The sequence below is a fragment of the Lissotriton helveticus genome, chromosome 3_1, assembly GCF_964261635.1.
Source record: "Lissotriton helveticus chromosome 3_1, aLisHel1.1, whole genome shotgun sequence".
Lineage (NCBI taxonomy): Eukaryota > Metazoa > Chordata > Amphibia > Caudata > Salamandridae > Lissotriton > Lissotriton helveticus.
Genome location: NC_136061.1, coordinates 1,939,761,300 through 1,939,775,295, shown reverse-complemented (window position 1 = coordinate 1,939,775,295; position 13,996 = coordinate 1,939,761,300). Strand labels below are relative to the sequence as shown.

General features: G+C 49.2%; 1 long non-coding RNA gene across 1 annotated transcript in view; it reads left to right on the top strand.

The window, feature by feature from the left end:
- LOC144823994 (uncharacterized) overlaps nucleotides 1-13,996 on the top strand; it is an 84,657-nt gene that overhangs the window by 44,764 nt on the left and 25,897 nt on the right. The window contains exon 2 of the long non-coding RNA XR_013608865.1: nucleotides 8,170-8,237. This is a non-coding gene — a long non-coding RNA (uncharacterized LOC144823994). The remainder of the gene's footprint in view (nucleotides 1-8,169; nucleotides 8,238-13,996) is intronic.

The window sequence follows — 13,996 nt, the reverse complement described above, 5'->3', positions numbered from 1 at the left end:
CTCTGCATATTTGGCTCCCTCTCCAGCTGCTGTCAGGGAGAGCTTTTCCATGCCAAGCACTAGCCATAGGCGATGGAGCCACCCATGTAGTGTGGGAACTAACGCAGTCCGCCAGTGCGTGAGGATGTTTTGCACCGCTGAGCCCAGCGCGATCGCAATCAGGCGACCTCTGCGAGAAAGAAGCAGATATGTCAGGAAGTTTGGGAGCCCCAGAAGAACGTATGATGGGAGACGGGGAATTTCTGTATCAAAGTGCTCATCTACCTCGTCTAGAATCTGCTTCCATACCCCTGGAGGTGTGTGCAATCCCAAAGCAAATGCACCAATGTACCCACCTGCCCGCAGCCCCTCCTGCACAGTGCATCCCTATTGTGATCCATTTCATGGAGACGTTTGGGGGTGTAATACCAGTAAGTCGCAATTTTTGTAAGGGTATCTGTGAGCCCCATATGGTATGCAGAGTGACGCGCTCTATAATAAATACCCACCCAGTCCTTATGTCTAAGTGACCTACCTAATTCCCTCTCCCAACGTGCCCTACCAGCACTATAAACGTATGTGTATTTAACTTGCAGCATCTTGTACAGATCGGATATTAATTTCTTATCTGTCTTACGCGTGATCAGTCAGTACTTGTAGGGTGTAAGGCGTCTATCCGCCCCGAGCACACTTGCTCACTAAGCGGCCAGTGCCGAACCTGCAGGTATCTGAGCCTCCCTACTTCAGGCAACCCATATTCCTGCCTGAAATGGGAGAAGGGAATTATCCCCTCAGTCGTATACACATGATAGAGAAACCGGCATCCTGCTGGCCTCCAACCCCGGGTGAAATCTGTATTGTCAATGATAGGGGTAAGGGGAGATGGGAAGGTGGTAAGGTCATGGCGAACGTTTGTCTGATCCCAAACTTCCAGTGGAACCCTGGTAATATATGAGGCATATAGGTTGGGGGGGTCTGTGCTGTTTACGGAGGAAAGGAATTTCTTGTAAGGCCCTGCCTGCCACTGCCTGGTCCTGGAACAACCAGTGCTTTTCAGACTCCCATCTACTCCACTCGACCAAAAGGCGTAGCTGAGCCGCTTGAAAGTAGAGCATCAAGTCTGGAAGCCAATCCCTCCTCTTTCTGGCCAGAGCATCGCCAGTCGAAGTTTCAGACGCGGCTTTCGCCCGTTCCATATGAACTGAGCCAACTCCGACTGTGTCTGCTTCATCCAACCTAGAGGAGACCGTAAAGGGATAGTGCGAAATAAATATAGATCTGAGGGAGAACAGTCATCTTGATTGACGCGACCTTGCCCAACCAAGACAGTGGGTAGTGCTTCCACCGCCCCAACTCCCTTCGAATCTTAGTCCGCAACAGAGCATAATTAATGTCAGCTGTATCCCTCAGGGAAGGAGCCAGCTGAATCCCCAGATAGGGACCTGCCTCTGTCACCCACTGGATGGGGAACGAGCCTTGCAACAGATCCCGGGTGTGTTTCTCTAAAGACAGGTCAAGGGCCACTGACTTACCCATGTTGACCGTGAACCCGGAAACCCAACCAAACGCGTCCAGGTCTTCAATACACGCAGGGAACGCTTCCTTTGGGTGGGACAAGGAGATCAAGACCTTGTCCGCGTATAAGCTGATCGTGTGAACGTAGCCCCCAAATTTGATCCCCGTTACTCCTGAATTAAGCCTCAATTTCTGTGAAAGCGGCTCCATGTAGAGGGCGAAGAGGAGGAGCGACAATGGGCACCCCTGCCTTGTTCCCCTCCCGATGGCAAACCAAGGGGATGTATAGCCGTTGACGCGCACCGTAGCCGTCGGGAATTTGTAACAGTTCAGGACATAAGTGCGGAACTTCGGAACCAGTCCTGCCTTCTCAAGTACCTTCGCTAGATAAGGTTAGTGGACCCTATCGAAAGCTTTTTCGGCGTCGATAGCCAACATCATGTACAGCCATGCACGTCGCCTTCTCAATAATATGTAGGGCCTGCTTATTATTGTCCGAGGTTTGGCGTTCCGGGATGAAGCCCGCCTGATCCAGGTCAATTAGGCCTCCCACGTGAGGTCCAAGCCGGGCAGCCAAGATCCCCGTATATAATTTGAGGTCGAGATTGAGAAGAGAAATAGGGCGGTGCGCCCCACACCGTGACCGGTCCTTTCTTGGCTTCGGTATGACCGCAATTGAGGCTTCCAAGAGATCACTCGGAATCGCTCCTGGCGCCGAAAAGGAGTTAAAAAGGCATACTAGAAGAGGGGCGATCTGCGCACAGAATGTTTTATAAAAGCTTGCAGGAACCCATCAGGCCCTGGGGTTTTCGCCACTTTTAGGCGAGAGATCGCAGCAATGACCTCCTCCGGTCTGATGTCACGCTCCAGATAGTCCGCCTGATCTCCCGAAAGTGTTGGAAGGGGAATGGAGTCTAAAAGGCGCCTTCTTCTAGCTAGTCAGTGGCTTCGCCGGAGTAGAGGTCGGCATCGAAATCCCTAAAGGAAATGGCAATATCATGATCCTCCGTGACGCGTCTCCCATCTCCCCTAACGATCTCCTGTACTGATTGCTGCTGTCGGGATTCACGCAATTTGTGTGCCAATAACCGCCCGCATCTATCCCCTCCCGTACAATATGAGTGACGTAGTCGTAGAGCTGCAAACTCCGCCCTGTCTTGGTCAATTGCTACTAACTGCTGCCTAACCGCTTTCAACTGCCTCCAAACCCTAGGCGCTCCCGTTCTCTGGTGCATTTGTTCAAGTTCCCTAACTTGCTGGGTGAGATCATCTCGCTTGTGCTACCTTTCTACATTATCCGCGGCAGAGATCGCAATAAACTCTCCCCTTAGAACGGCCTTCAAAGCTGCCCACTGTGTCGCGAGTGTGGTTTCTGTGTTGCTATTGTGGGAAAGGTATTCCGTGATAACGCGCTGTATTCGTGTGACCACTTCCTTGCGGTGCAGTAATGTCTCCCAAAGGCGCCATGTCCGCTGCGCGCACTGAATCGGGGGAGGGAAAGGACAACAGTCACTGGGGCATGGTCAGATAGGGTAGGGACTCCAATCTCCACCTTAGTAGCTAGGACATGTGTAGGCAAGGTCGCGAGCAGATAGTCAAGACGAGCATATGTTTTATGTGCATTAGAAAAATAAGAATATTCCCTCTCTTGGGGGTCGAAGCTACGCCATAGGTCCCTGAAGCCTAACTCTCTCAACCGGAATAGTCCCTCTGCGGAAAGGGCTCCCGCTTGCATGGTGCACTGGCACGACATATCCAAGACGTTGTCGAAAACCAAGTTGAGGTCACCCCCAGCTCTATGTGGCGGTCTGGCGTTGACGTGGCTTCTGTAAGTGCGGTGTGAAAAAACCTCTTCTGACCCTCATTGGGTGCATAGACGGAGTCAATGGTGAACATAGTGGAACCTAATGAAAACCTATAGGTTAACAACCTACCTTTAAATTTCGGTCACCTTATGCAGGACTTTACCCTTGAATCTCTGGGACACGAGTATAGCAACCCCTGCCGTCTTAGTGGAGTTAGAAGAAAAGAACTGGAGGGAGAATTTCCGAGACCGGAGACGGTGGCAATCTCGTTGTAAGAGATGCGTCTCGTGTAGGAGGCAAATGTCGGCGTTGGATTGCTCTAAGCATAACAGTACTGCCCTGGGCTTTACTGGGTTATTTAAACCTCTCACATTAAGTGTGAGTATTTTAAGTTCCGTGCCTGGCATCTACCCTATAGTGTGTTAAAGCAGCCATCGAAGTATGCTAACCAGAAGGAGCCATGCGCCTAATCAGTGCCGTACCCCAAGGGGTGCCAACCTCGGATACCCGATAGAAACTTAAGCGCTTGGTGGACAAAGAACAGTAAACTCCCTCCCCATCCCCCCCAAACCCCCCTCACCAGAAAACCCCCAAAAAATTAGAAAAATGCATTCAAACATAGTGTCCATCATCCGCAGATGTTTGCTGGTACAACAATACAGGTAATTCGCTGATGTCCGATGTACTCCCTCCTGCCAACGGCCCAAAGCCGAAAACAAAGAAACTATTGGCCATAAACTTGGAAAAGTCAGCCCGGTTGGGTCGAAGCTAATTCCGTTGCCACCGCCTCCACTGCTGCACGCTGGCCTTCTGCAATCTCCGCCATAGGGGGCTTTTTCACTCGACGTCGCCGCCTCTGTTGGCGCCTCTGCGGCCTAGAATCGTCGCGGTCCATGGCTACGGTGGTTGAGGCACTGTCGTCAGTTGGTGGGTCAATACCCAGCAAGCGGCAAGCTTCTGACAGGGAGCGCAGCTGATAGAGTTTATTGTCTCATTTGAACACAAGGCGGAACGGATGGCCCCAGCTGTAGGAGATATTGCGTTCTTGCAGCAATGTCGTAACTGGTTTGAAGGTCCTGCGTTTCTGCAGAGTGAGGGCAGACAGATCCTGGAATAGGACTGGCGAGTGATCTCTAAAGGAGAGAGGGTGCATCTGACGGGCTTTTTGAAGGATCTCCTCTTTGGTTCGGTAGTCCTGCACGCATACTAAGTTGTCCGGGGGTGGGGCCAAGGCAAAGCGTGGGGGACCCACCCGGTGCGCCCTCTCCAAGCGAAGCTCCACGTCCATAGGGAGCCCCAGTATGTGGATGAAAAGTTCTCGTGCAAAACTGAACAGATCCTTCGTGTCGTCAGTCAGCTTTACTCCCCTAATCCTGACGTTATGGCGCCGGGAGCGGTTTTCCACATCCTCCAGGTGGGTCTGTAAATCTACTTGCTGTTCATGGATCCTTATAAGTTCCTGCTGCAGTGCCTCCACCTCGGTATCCCTCCCCTCACTTTTGCCCTCGAGGTCTGCCACACGCTCCCAATGCCGGCCAAGTCTCTGTGAACCTCTTTGCTATCCTCCTTGAGTTCCCTCTTTAGGATGTGGATATCATCTTGCAGGGTGTTGAATCAGGACTCCAGGAAGGACTTAGTGATAGGTTCCGATCCTTCCCCTCGCCAGGGGTGGGTGGGGTAGCGCTCGTCGCCATGGGGTCGTATTGCTGACTCACCGGCGCTTTAGCAGACAGATCCTTCAAGGTCCTGTCCTTACGTCCCCAGGAAGTGGACATTGCGTATACCAAACTCCCCCGGATTCACAGATGGAGCGCTTTCATCTCAATAAAGCTAATCGGGTGGACAGGCCTAAGGGCGCCGAATCGGGCTTCAACAACCCGTGCAGACCAAAGAGCTCACCCTCACACTCTGGGAAGTCGTGGGCCCCAGGGCCCGCACCACAGTCCTGTGTGGATCACTCAGCTCTCAGGTTCCCCAAAGCTATGTCCATCACAGTGGCCCCAGTCTGCTCGCGCTAGCACCTCTCTAGGATCAGACCTCGAAGGGGCGCAGATGGGTCCAATTGGCAAGAACCCTAGGAAGGACTCTTTCAGGCCCTGTCGTAAAGCAGACGTCCACCCCCGCGGCAGACTCGCACAAGCCACCGCTTCTGTTTCCGCACTGCCGTGTCCCTAGGTGCTCTACCAACCCCGACACTCTCACTCCACACCCGAGGCCGCGTGTCCTCCAGCGTTCGTCAGTGGGGGGTACCACTACCGCTGCAGGCCCGTAGGCCCAAAACCTGCCGGAGCCCAGTCTCAAGATGGCAGTGGATCCATCCACTCCCTGGCAGGCCTCCTGGGACCGCGGGCGTGATGATTCCCCACAGCGCGGCTCGCCCGATGCCTCCCCCGTGGTACCAGCCAAGATCACCAGGGGCCCCCTTTACCGGTCACTATGCCGGTCTACCTGACTAGTGGGATTCTCACAGGCTTCGGGCTCCAACAGGCGTCCCTCCGAAGAATCGTCGGTAACGCCCTAGCAGGTCCTCTCACTGGGGGACCCTTCTCCTCAGGCACTAGGGTGCAGTGTGAGGCCCACTCCGCTCCGGGCTCTCGCGGTCCACGCCACCAGACTAAGTCCGCTTAAGGGGTGAGGGGGGCATCGCGCCCCGACCAACGCCGCACAGGCCCTCTCTGCTGTTACCACCACTCCTGCCTCTCGACTGCGGGTCAGGGGGAAAAGAAAGAAAAGAGGGGGCCAGAAGTCACTGGCGGGCCCACAAGCGTCTCCGTGGGGGCCCAGGCCCTTAGATGTACGCGGCCGAGGCTGTGCACTTCGCCCCACACCGACGTTGCTTCACCGCTGCCTCACCACACCTCGGGGTCCTGTAAGCGAGCTCCCCTGCTCACTCTCGATGTCCGCAGGGTCTCTGCTTTCTCTACTCCACCACCCAGCGTGGGAGCGGTAACCCCAGCCGGCAGGCCCTCAGCAGCCCCCGTTCGGGCCTGATGACCAGGGCCTAACGTAGGCCCCTCGTAGGCCGGACCTCACCGGTTCTGCTCCGCCTCGGTCTCTCCTCGTCGGCCCTCTCTCGCTCGGGTCCGCTAGCCAAAACCGCGAGACAAGCCTTCGGCCGCAGGACCGCCTCTCTCCCTCTGCAGCTCTCAGGCGGCTCGGCCCGGCCCTCTCGGCCGCACCGCCGACCTCGCGTGTTTGGTTCCGTGGGCCCGATCGTCACCAGGATTGAGTCGGAACCGGTCCCAGATGCTGTCGGGACCCCCTAGCCCTCGAACAATAGCCGACAGAGAGCTAAAGAAGGCTCTTGGCTCGCGCTATACCGTTGGTGGGAGCTCGGGAGTTGCACGACCGCTCATGCCGCCATCTTGGCCACGCCCCCCAAAGAGCTATTTTTAGGGACTACTACCCTGGCTGGTCAGTTGAAACTCTCTAACTTCAGGGAAGACAAACTGACTTTTGACTGCTGTCTTGAAAGCAGACCAAATGTGACAAGGTAGCAAGATTTAAAGGCATCTTTATTGCTCACAAAGTGAAAGAGCAATACAAATCTCATTTAATCCTGTTATCTTGTCACATTTGCTAGCTTTCAGAGACGGGTCAAAAGTCAGCTTATGTTATTACATTTATTTTTCTTCCTGTGACTTAAGTTAGAGGATTTTGTAAAGTGAACTGTGTGACAATTGAACTGTGCAAAGCATGTTAAATGAAAGGCTGTAAAATGTCAGCTATTTCAGTGTTGCGTTAGAAAAAAGCCTAAGTGAACAATGTAAACATTTCAACTATATTTCATAAGTTATGAAGACCCATTTTTGTAATTCTGTTGTGAAAGAAATATTTTCATAGGATCAAAACAAATTAGAAAATTTTACATGGTGATGTGCAAATTTTAAATATTTTGCCTGAAACCCAATTTCCCAAAATTGTGTATGCACTATTATCAGTAAAGATACATGTTAGTGGGGAAAGATTTGTGGCCATTTTAATGGAAAATATGCTACATGTAAATGACAAAGCACCACCACATCATGCTTTGGTAATATATTTAGGAAAAGTGAGCTTTTAAACATGAACTCAGAATTATTACTGCTCCAGCCCAGATGACAATGCTATTAGTGAACTAAGAGGCAAGCCAGGAATCATGTGTACCCTATATATGGGCTTGATTCTTAGTATACATGGAGCAAACATTTAGTCTAGTAAATAAGAGGTTTTTTGTACAGCAGAAATAGTGAACTTATATATTTGAAGGTTCTCTCTTATGTGATAATAAAAAAAAAGTGGCTCCAAAAGACAAAATATCGGCCTCTGATCACACAGTTTGAGACCAGTTTACGGGTCAAGTGCATTGCAGTTAGGTCGAGTAGATTATTAAAGTTACTAGACCTGCAGGTCTAATAAAACCTTTATGATTTTTCGAACATTGCCCTGCCCTCCAGCCACTGGAATGCAGGTAATACACTTCCACTGTCTGAGAAGCTGGCATGAAAATGTATCCCACTCTTCTGTATAATTAATACTCTATTTCAAACTGGAGGATGAAGTCCAGAATCTCTTTATCAATGTGTACATTATTTTCCATGTATTTCCTCAACATATGCGCCCAGCCATTATTTTTCACTTTCAACCCTTGAGCTGATCAATTGACCTGGCTGGAGCAGTGGTTTAGCAGTAGTCTTAACAACAGAGAGATGGTTTACCTGTTTTTCGTACCTATTAAAATCTCCAATATAGTACAATCTTCACAAGTAAATAATGTTTCTACATTCTTGCATCCTCAAACTGCTTGATGAAAAATATTCACTGCTTTCTTTAAATCCGGCATTAAGAACTGTCCTTTAATTAAAACTTCTGTTTTTCTTCTCTCTATCAGATGTCCCTCTCCTTCCCTTCCATGCTCGGCATGCCTTCTTTCTCTGGGCAGAACCTACTCTGACACATGCAAGTTCGACTATTCTCTATTTCAGCAAATTTCCCACTGCTCATTTACTTGATTACAATCCCTCCTCCCTCTGCTGAATGTTATACCTATCCTACCTAACAATACCTAATTTCCTCTAACTCATGCATTAATCCCACCAGCCATGTACTTGAACTCACCCCGACTAATGATTGCAACCAATCGCTATTACTTTAGTCCACCATAACAAACTGAAGTGACTGCATGGAATGATTTTCTCTGAGCGCACAATACTGATCCCTTTAATTAAGAGTAACCAGTAACTAATCATTAACCTTGGGTCCCGGAGCAGCGTCCTGCCTGGTGTGAAGCGATTCAACACATCATCAGGGTTAGTAAGCGCTATATAAATGCAATTACAATTGTGACAAAGGCGTGATAATTTGTGGTACTATTGATATGTAAAATAGTTCCTGATTGTGCCTCCTGCAAAGCAATGGTAGCACTTAAGCCAGAATTGTACACCACTGTTGGGAGGAACACTCCTTTTAGAACAGAAGAATAACAACAGTAGCTGTTTAAAGAACTAATATGACCTATAGCCAGGCCTAAAATCGGACTGCTTTGTATTTCATTGATTTGGAGCAGAAGCAGGTGTGTAGGGAGAATACATGACCCTCCCTGGAATGTTTCAGTTTTGTGTGTATATAGATATATATATATATGCACCCTAACCTCCCTATATTGAAGGGTTTTATAGGGGGAAGCAAGGAAAGATCCTACAACCTCTAAATGTATTTAATGTATTTGTACATATATACCAGCTCTGTAGTATGCATTTTCAGACCTACAATTGGTAATGTCATGAATTTATCCTGCTTAAGAAACATTACGAAGGATTGGAACTTGTGACCTTCCCTGCAATGCCTGAGCCATTTGTACTGGGATCAGGAAATTGAACCTGTATGCTGCATACAAGTCTGTGTAGTATGTCCAGGCCTACACCCAAGGCACTTTTAATAAAGTACACAGAGAGGTCGGTGTTGTGTTAATTAACTCATGGAGGAATTACCTTTTCACAGAAAAGACAGATTTTAGAGCAATACCAGTCTAGAAATGCATAGCTGTCCTACACTAACCTTTGAAACTGCAGATAGTGTAGTCAATAAGCTCAACCGAAGCCTGGCAAATCAGAAAGTACAATTTTATGCACATAACTTTATGGTGGAAACAAGGCCACTGTCTGCTTCAAATATGTTATGTTATATGGGTATTTCTTGAGCGCAAGTTCACCAGCAGTCTCTTGGCGTATGAATTGAGCAGAGAGGGTTCGAAACTGGAGCAGTCTAGTTATGAGCTTAGGTAAAGAGCCAGGTTTTGAGCAATTTTCTAAACCGCACATAATCTTCTTCAAGTCTCAGAGTGATTGGCAGTGAGTTCCACAGTTTCGGGCCCGGCGTAGTGAACCGCGACCCTCCAGTGCGTTTACTGAATCTCGGTATAACCAGTTGGTTCAAATGCATAGATGTTTTACGGTGCGCTGGCATACTTGCTGATTCTAGATGAGATATAGCTAGGACCCGTCCCCTGAATGGCTCTAAAAAGGATACACCCTGTTTTGAACATAATTTGTTGCTCCACCGGAAGCCAGTGGAGTTCTTTCAGCAGAGGGCTAAAGTGGCATAGTCTATCTTTTTCATAGATGATTCTAGCGGCTTGGTTCTGAATCATCCGAAGACGGTGCTTCTGATGTTGCGGACGGCCAAGATACAATGCATTTCCATAAGCAATCCTTTTTTAATAGCAACAACCACCCCGCCCCCTCTTTTTCCCAAGGACCTATTGGTTTGTATTAATTTCCAGGGAGGGCTGCTCTGTTAACCATGTTTCAACCAGGAACAACATATCTGGTGAATCAGTGGTCAAGAGATCAAAGAGTTCCAATAGGTGCCTAACAACAGAGGCGGTATTAAGGTACATAATGTTTAGGTCCCTGTTAGGTTGACTTCCCTCAGATTTAGCCAGATCTGTGTGATCAGATTTCTGCCCCCCTCCCATCAGATTATTACAGTAGGTGTAAGGTAGGGGCAAAGGAGACCTAGCTCTGATAACTTCAAGCGAACTTGCTGATCAAGTACTTGCCTATCTTGAGGTGCCAAATTTTTAAGGGTGGCCTCTGAGTAAATATGTTTTTGACCATACTGACATGCCCCTTGCCCCGTCCAAAGCGGTACAAAAGGGGGTGGTGATGGACGGATCATCTGAACCAATCAAACACTCACACCCAGTCAACAGATCTGGGTTTAATCCAGCACCGTTCTTTAGCCCACTCTGCCACCCCAGTTCAGACATGGCCATATGCAAATCAGTCTGACCCTGTGCCTCATGGGAACAGTCCAGCCCGAACTGCCAAGCCATGCCTTCCCTGGACCGGAATCAAGCTTCCTAGGACCGGTTTCTGGCATTTCAGCCGTCTTCAGCCCGGCTTGCTTGAATCCAGCAGCAAAGTGAGCAAGGGACTCACGTCTGAGTATACCCTGCCAACTTATGGCCAACAAAGTGGTACAAAAGGGGGTGGTGATGGACGGAGCATCTGAACCAATCAAACACTCACACCCAGTCAACAGATCTGGGTTTAATCCATCACCGTTCTTTATCCCACTCTGCCACCCCAGTTCAGACATGACCATATGCAAATCAGTCGGACCCTGTGCCTCATGGGAACAGTCCAGCCCGAACTGCCAAGCCATGCCTTCCCGTGACCGGAATGAAGATTCCTAGGACCGGTTTCTGGCATTTCAGCGGTCTTCAGCCAGGCGTGCTTGAATCCAGTGCAACGTGAGCAAGGGACTCACGTCTGAGCATACTCTGCCAACTTATGGCCAACAAAGCGGCTAAAAAGGGGGTGGTGATGGACGGAGCATCTGAACTAATCAAACACTCACACCCAGTCAACAGATCTGGGTTTAATCCATCACCGTTCTTTAGCCCACTCTGCCACCCCAGTTCAGACATGGCCATATGCAAATCAGTCTGACCCTGTGCCTCATGGGAACAGTCCAGCCCGAACTGCCAAGCCATGCCTTCCCTGGACCGGAATCAAGCTTCCTAGGACCGGTTTCTGGCATTTCAGCCATCTTCAGCCAGGCTTGCTTGAATCCAGTGGCAAAGTGAGCAAGGGACTCACGTCTGAGCAAACCCTGCCAACTTATGGCCAACAAAGCGGTACAAAAGGGGGTGGTGATGGACAGAGCATCTGAACCAATCAAACACTCACACTCAGTCAATAGATCTGGTTTTAATCCATCACCGTTCTTTAGCCCACTCTGCCACCCCAGTTCAGACATGGCCAAATGCAAATCAGTCTGACCCTGTGCCTCATGGGAACAGTTCAGCCCGAATTGCCAAGCCATGCTTTCCCTGGACCAGAATCAATTTTTCTAGGACCGGTTTCTGGCATTCCAGCCGTCTTCAGCCAGGCTTGCTTGAATCCAGTGGCAAAGTGAGCAAGGGACTCATGTCTGAGCCTACCCTGCCAATTTATGGCCAACAAAGCGGTACAAAAGGGGGTGGTGATTTAGCCAGATCTGTGTGATCAGGTTTCTGCCCCCCTCCCATCTGATTATTACAGTAAGGTGTAGGGTAGGGGCAAAGGAGACCTAGCTCTGATAACTTCAAGCAAACTTGCTGATCAAGTACTTGCCTATCTTAAGGTGCCACATTTTTAAGGGTGGCCTCTGAGTAAATATGTTTTTGACCATAGTGACATGCCCCTTGCCCCGTCCAGGCGCAGATGGGCTTGCCTTTGGCGCGTCTGCTGCGCGTCTTTGCAGCAGGGATGAATTTGAAGCCTGCGGCGGCGTCTAGGGATCCACCGGCCCCTCCCATCTAGTGACTAGCGCTCTAATTGGTTCTGGGCAATACAGGAAGTTTGCTAACTCAACACGCCCGCAGCCACAGAGCCCAACTGATTCCTCGTTCACAAACAAGGTAAACGGGATACTTTAGTTTTAAAATGAGGCAAAAGTAAAATGAATTAAAAGCCTAAGCAGTATACAGATTCGAGTGACAGAGTAAGTAAAATAGCAAATTTTAAGAAAGCTCTGGGCGCGGTGTCTCCAATCAAACACGCGTCCTCGCTGCAGGCAATAATTTGAAACCTGCAGCGGAGTCTAGGGCTCCGCCCCCCTCCCAATTGCTTCTGGGCAATACGGGAAGTTTGCTAACTCAACACGCCCGCAGTCACAGAGCCCAACCGATTCCCCATTTGTCTACTAATGGATCAATTGCATTACCTAAACAAAACACACTTGGGAAAAAAGATTGGAGCATCACAATGTGATGCAGTGAGAGGAGACCAATCCCTGTCCGTCCAGAACATCAAACGCTCACTGCATTACACATTTAATTGTGTGCTTTGACCTCCTCAGTACATTTACACGACTATCTTCTACTTCAGCTTTCAGTCATTTTTTTGTGAGAATAATTAAAGGCTTCCTTATTTAGCAAGAGCTGGATGACTTCTTTTCACCCTGTTTTGATACAGTGCTCTGTATAGGCTCTTGGGACAGCTGGGTTAAATTGCTGACTCGGTTTGAACCTGAAGATAAGAGACCCCTGGCTCAAATGGCTTTCTTTTGTGTAAGGACTGAAGTAGGTTGTGCTTGTGAAACGAATGTTCGCCACACAAAGTTGCACGACTAATTTAACCTGGGCAGCTTTGCCAAAGAGTGTCAATAGAAGACCTCATAACTGAAAAAGACAGTCTAGGAGGGTGCTGGAAGGGGTTGAAATAACTACAAACATCTAGAAAAGGGGTTTAGAGGCTGCACATTAAGAAACAGAAGTGGGGGCACAGAATGTCCTAGGCTCATTTTTTGGGGGTATAGGGTGGGATGGAGTTTCCCTCCTTGGTAGAGATTGTCCTTGTATTTGGCCTACTTTGGGCAGTAGGTTTAGGATCATGAAAACAATCAATATTTACTGACTTGAAAATAGGTTTTTCACTACAAAAGTAAGTTAGATGAGGTTTCTGGCCCTCAGCAAAAAAAAGAATAACCACTACATCACAGCAAAAGAGCTATTTGGTAACATTAGAAAACAAGCAATGGCATAGCCAATAGGTCTCGCCTTTGGGACCTTATAAGTGTTTAGTTATCCAGCACAATATCCTTGGCGCAACAACATAAGCTGTTAGCATGGCTAAACACTTATAAAGTCCCAAAGGTTCCTTTACATACACAAAAACAGTACCCCATTTGCAGCATCAGTGAATTGAGTCTAAGAGAAGAGGGTAATGTGGAGGGTGAGGTGGAGAGAGGAGGGTGACGTGGAATGAAAGAGAAGGTGAGTTGGTGATGGAGAGAGAGGAGGGTAGGGTGGCGAGAGATGAGGGTGTGGTTGAGAGAGAAGAGGGTGAAGCAGAGAGAGGGGAGTGTAATATGGCGTCTAATAGAAAGGAGGGTTAGGGGAGAGGGAACAGGGTGAGGTAGAGAGAGGAAGGATAGCGAGGAAGAGAGATAAAGGATGATGAGGTGGAGAGAAGAAAGATGGTAAGTTGGTGAGGCAGAGTGAGGAGGGTGAGTTGGAGAGAGAATGGAGAGGTGAGCAAGAGTGAGGTTTAGAGAAAGGAGGTTGACACACAGTGAGAGAATGGTGAGGTGAAGAAAGGAGGATGAAGCAAGAGAAAGATGAGGGTGCAGCAGAGAGAGGGAGCCATGGTAGGGAGAGAGGAGGGTGAGGTTTGGAGAGAGGAGGGTGAGGCATGGAGAGAGGAGGGTGAGGTGAGGAGAGAGGAGGG